Consider the following 6,000-nt stretch of genomic DNA (forward strand, 5'->3'; position numbering starts at 1 on the left):
TGTTATGCTGATAAGATTGAACCCAGAACCTTGATATGATATTGTTGAGTGTCTATGCAATTTTTTTATAAATGTCTCAAACCCTGCTTGAGCATTTACAGCCGTTATGCTGTCGAAATTTTGCTAGAAATTCTAATGCCTTTGCACTATGGTTGTGCTTTCAGATGGCCACTCGCGACCAAAATCAAGTGGTTCGCCTGACCCGATGCATTGGTGTGACCGGTCATACGGCCATGTTAGTCCGAGTGATGATCGAGACGGGTTACCGTTGGTATCCCGAATACACGGTCGAAGAGCAGTTTCGAGATTTTAACCAAAGCCAGTATCTTTGCACCGTCCGGATATTTCCCTCTTATCCTGGTTCTACCGAGGCTCTTCACTGTTCCTATGGGCTCGGTGTTACTATTGAGATGGCTGTGCAAGATGCGGCTTATTCTATGATGACCATCATGCGAGTCAGGACTGGCCTGCTTCGCAACACCGACTTCCGGTATATGCCGGCTTCACTTCCTGGAGCGCACGGTTATCTCCGGGCTATCTATGCTGACCCAGTCAGGAGGACTCACTAACTCGCACCACTGCTGAGTTGCTCGAGGATAAGGACCGAGAGAATCGGGCCTTGAGAATGGAGCTTTTCAACACCCGCGCCGATCATTGGGCCACTTTGACTCGGTTTGCACCGGTTGTGCAAGCTGGATGCATGGATATGAGAGATCTGTATCCTGTTAGGTCTGCTCTGCCGGACATGATGGATTGGCGTGATGTGGGAGGCATCACCCCACCTCGTGGTCCTCGCAGGCCACCGTTTGTTGGTCCAAGACCTCACCCTAGCCCTTTTGGTCCACAGGCTCCTCAGGACCGTTTGTTTCCGGATGCTCACGTTGAACTTCCAGGCTATGGAGGAGACTTCTATGAGAACTACTATGGAGATGACTGAGATAGTAGTAGTTCCACTAGGTATTGTAATAGTTGTATTTCCACCGTCCTGCATGACTTGTGGAATATGACTTAGCATGTAGTAATTCCGGGGGTGTAGGAAAAATAATGTATAGGAGCTTGGGATGCCTCCGATGATATGTAATCCTCCTCTCACCGTAGTAGTACTTGTTGGTCTTGTACTAAACCTCGTATGGTGTGTATGACGATGGAATAAAAGAAGTAGTTTCTGTATCTACCATGTCATATGGATGATCATCTTGCATTCTGAGTTGTCCATTACATTCTACATTCTATGTCGGAATCTTGTCATGTTGGACTAAACCATTGTCTTGTTTTTCCTAGGATGGTCAACACCCGCAACAACCCTGCTTCCCCAGAGCAGGCCGAAGGCAGCAGAGTTGGGGATACAAATCTGCCTCACCCTCCCTCTCTGGCAGAAGTTATGCTAGAGGCTGAGAGAAACAAGCGGGAGACCAACCGTTTGTTGGAGCGTATTGAACATAACACAGCACACCATCAGAGGACTAGCTTGGTGTCACTCAGTGATTTCATCAAGTTACATCCACCCACGTTCCACCACTCCGTCGAGCCTCTCGATGCTGATGACTGGCTTCGCAATATTTCTCACAAACTGTGTTTTGCGCTAGTAGCTGAGGCTGACAAGGTCACCTTTGCTGCATATCATCTTGAAGGCCCCGCCAGTCTATGGTGGGAGAATTATGGAGCTATGCGCCCAGCGGACCATGTCACTACTTGGGCTGAATTCAGCGAGGCTTTCCGTGAACATCACATTCCAGAGGGTCTCATGGACCGTAAACGTGAGGAGTTCTGTAGTTTCACTCAAGGTCGACTCTCTGTTGACGCTTACAGCAGGGAGTTTGGTAACCTTGCCCGTTATGCAACGGAGGAAGTTTCTACTGATGCCAAGAAGCAGGCAAGGTTCCGTAAGGGACTTAGTCCTGAGCTTCGCCGCGACCTCCGTCTGCATGAGTGCACATCTTTCCAGAAGCTTGTTAACAAAGCCATCAGTGCTGAGACTGGTCAGACTGATTATGAAGCAACACGCAAGCATGGCCGTGACTTGAGTTCCTCATCCGGTGCTGGTCCTCAGAAGCGCCACGTGTGGGTGCCTAACACTGCCCTGCCATCCAGGTTCACACCGAGGCCATCATTCCAGGCGCCTCGCCCAGCTCAGCCATATGCACCAGCCAAGCCCTATGGTGGTCCAACCAACAATGCTCCTCCACGCACCAGTTCCGTGACTTGTTTCAAGTGTGGGGAATCATGCCACTATATGCGCGAGTGTCCCCAAACCAACCCCAACCAGACATCAAAAACTGTTGGCCGCGGCAAGCCGACAGGGAAAGTGTTCTACGCCAAGCCGGCCACCACTGCCCGTGGCCATGTTAATTGTGTTTCTGCGGAAGAGGCTCAAGAAGATCCCAACGTCGTTCTCGGTACGCTCCTTGTTAATTGCCACCCGGCATCTATTATTTTCGATACAGGAGCATCTCATTCATTTATATCCGAGAGCTATGCTCGTCTGCATAACACCACATTCTGTGAGATGCCCACCTCTATGGTAATTCAAACTCTGGGATCCAAATGGAAAACTTCTAGAGTAAGCCATGGAAATGAAATTCAAGTCGATAGACTTGTTTTTCTCGCATCTTTGATAGCCCTCAAATCTTCGGATATTAATATCATCTTGGGTATGGACTGGATGTCAGCCCATCATGCCAAAATTGATTGCTTCTCTAGGACTGTTCAACTCACCCATCCTTCGGGGAAGATAGTCAATGTCTTGACCCGAATAGCCAAGCGACAGTTATATTCTCTTAACGCCAGCCCTTTGCCAGACCTTGAGGACGTTCTGGTAGTCCGTGACTTTCCGGATGTCTTCCCAGAGGAATTGCCAGGTGTTCCACCTGACAGAGATGTCGAATTCGTGACAGATCTCATTCCAGGAACTGTCCCGATTTCCAGAAGACCCTACAAGATGGCACCTTTTGAACTAGCAGAGCTTAAGAAACAACTCGATGAGTCCTTGAAAAAGGGTTTCATCCGACCTAGTTCATCTCCTTGGGCTTGCCCCGTCCTCTTTGTCAAGAAGAAGGATGGTACGGACCGGATGGTTGTAGATTATCGACCTGTCAACTTGGTCACAATTAAGAACAAGTATCCTCTCCCCAGGATCAACGACCTGTATGATCAGCTCGCTGGATCCTCAGTCTTCTCTAAAATGGATTTGAGGTTGGGCTACCATCAAATCAAAATCAGAAACAGGGACATTCCGAAAACGGCCTTTGTTACTCGTTATGGCCAATACGAGTACACCGTCATGTCCTTCGGTTTAACCAACGCTCCAGCCACCTTCTCTCGGTTGATGAACTCAATCTTCATGGAGTATTTGGATAAATTCGTCGTGGTTTACCTCGATGATATACTCATCCACTCCAAGAACGAGGAAGAACATGCCGAAGACCTAAGGCTAGTGTTGAAGAAACTTCGAGAGCATCGCCTTTATGCCAAATTTTCTAAATGTGAATTCTGGTTGTCAGAAGTGACCTATCTTGGACATGTAATTTCTGGTAAAGGCATTGCTGTTAACCCTGAGCGAGTTCAAGCCGTCCTTAATTGGACTCCACCTGAATCAGTCAAGCAAGTTCGGAGTTTCCTTGGCCTAGCAAGCTATTGCCGTCGCTTTGCCGAGAATTTATCCAAAGTTGCCAAACCTCTAACTGAACTCCTCAAGAAAGATAAAAAGTTCGAGTGGACTCCACAATGTGAGCACAGTTTCCAGGAACTGAAAAGACGTTTAACCTCTGCTCCCGTACTGGTACCACCGGATTTTTCCAAGGATTTTGTTATCTACTGCGACGCCTCGCGACAAGGACTAGGCTGTATTCTCATGCATGATCGACACATAATTGCTTATGCTTCATGGCAATTACACCCACATGAGGAAAACTACCCCACTCATGATCTAGAGCTTGCAGCTGTAGTCCATGCACTCAAAACATGGCGACATTACCTTCTCGTTAATCGTTGCGAAATCTACACTGATCACCAAAGTCTGAAGTATATATTCACCCAACCGGATTTAAATCTCAGGCAAAGACGTTGGGTCGAGTTGATCACAGATTTCGACTTAGGAATAACTTACACCCCAGGGAAAGCCAACATCATGGCTGATGCGCTAAGTCGTAAATCTTATTGTAACAACCTGATGTTACAACAAAGTCAACCGCTTCTCCATGAGGAATTTCGGAAGCTTAACCTTCACATTGTTCCTCAAGGATTTCTTTCCACCTTGGTGGCTAAACCTACTCTTACGGATCAAATCATCGCTGCCCAAAAGCGAGATAAGGGAATATCTAAGATCAAGGAGAACATTGCTAGCGGAGGTGCTAGATGTTTCTCCACAAATGATCATGGTGTTGTATACTTTGAGAACCGTTTAGTGGTTCCCAAGAACCAGCTTCTACGGCAGTTGATCCTTAAGGAGGCTCATGAATCTCCTCTCACCATTCATCCCGGTAGTACGAAGATGTATCAGGACCTACGCCAGAGGTTCTGGTGGACTAGGATGAAGAGATAAATTGCTCAGTATATTGCTAATTGCGACGTCTATCGTCGTGTAAAAGCAGAGCATCAACGACCTGCTGGCACCCTCCAACCCCTAGCTATTCCTGAATGGAAATGGGATAAAGTTGGTATGGACTTCATTACCAGTTTTCCCAGGACCAAGAGAGGGAATAACGCTATCTTCGTCGTTATCGACCGTCTTTCCAAAGTGGCCCATTTCTTACCTGTTCGTGAGAGTATAACTGCTAGTCACTTAGCAGATTTGTACATCTCCCGAATAGTGTCTCTCCATGGTGTTCCTTTGGAAATTAACTCGGATCGAGGAAGTCTTTTCACCTCTCGATTTTGGGAAAGTTCCCAAAATGCTATGGGAACCCGCCTTTCTTTTAGTACCGCTTTCCACCCTCAATCAAGTGGTCAAGTGGAACGCGTCAACCAGATTCTAGAAGACATGCTTCGAGCTTCTGTTATCTCATTCAGAATGGAGTGGGAGAAATGCCTCCCATTTGCCGAATTTGCCTATAACAACAGCTATCAATCCAGCTTGGGCAAAGCCCCTTTTGAAGTTCTCTATGGACGAAGGTGTCGAATGCCTCTTAACTGGTCAGAAACCGGGGAAAGACAATTCTTTGGCACGGATATGATTCAGGAAGCAGAAGAGCAAGTTCGCGTCGTTCGTGAAAAGTTGAAAACAGCCCAATCTCGTCAAAAGAGTCAATATGACCGAAAACATAAGGCTATGACTTTTGAGGTTGACGAGAAGGCTTACCTTCGGGTTACTCCTCTGAAGGGAACCCATCGTTTCGGTATCAAGGGCAAATTGGCTCCTCGTTACATTGGACCCTTTCGCATTCTCGCAAAACGAGGAGAAGTTGCCTACCAATTGGAACTACCTCCGCATCTCTCCAGAGTCCACGACGTCTTCCACGTTTCTCAACTCAGGCGTTGCTTCTCGGATCCTATCCGTGGAGTAGACCACGAAATGCTTGATCTCCAAGATAATCTCACGTATCGAGAGTACCCCGTTCGTATCCTCGATCAAGCTAAGCGTACCACTCGACGTCATAATATCAAGTTTCTCAAGGTTCAATGGTCGCACTATTCTGAGAATGAAGCAACTCGGGAAAGGGAGGATCGTCTTCGACTCGAGTATCCCGCCTTCTTCCCGGAGGAACCCAAATCTCGGGTCGAGATTCTTTTGAGTGGGGGGTGAGTTGTCACACCCTAGCTAGTTCATGCATTAGAGTGTTGCATCATGTTTATTCTTTCAATAGAAACCTGAAATGGGGATGTCAGAACCCCCAGCCCCCTTTGAAACCAACTAGGGTTTACTAAAAACTTTTTCAATGAACCTGAAATGCCCTTCTAAAATGTCCATCATTTTTGTCTTGGTTCAGAACCTCTGCCAAAAGTGTTGCACAATTTTCTAGGTCATCTTAGGGTCTTTGAATTAAATGATAAGTATTTGAATTT

This window comes from Triticum aestivum, chromosome 4A (genome assembly GCF_018294505.1).
Source record: "Triticum aestivum cultivar Chinese Spring chromosome 4A, IWGSC CS RefSeq v2.1, whole genome shotgun sequence".
Lineage (NCBI taxonomy): Eukaryota > Viridiplantae > Streptophyta > Magnoliopsida > Poales > Poaceae > Triticum > Triticum aestivum.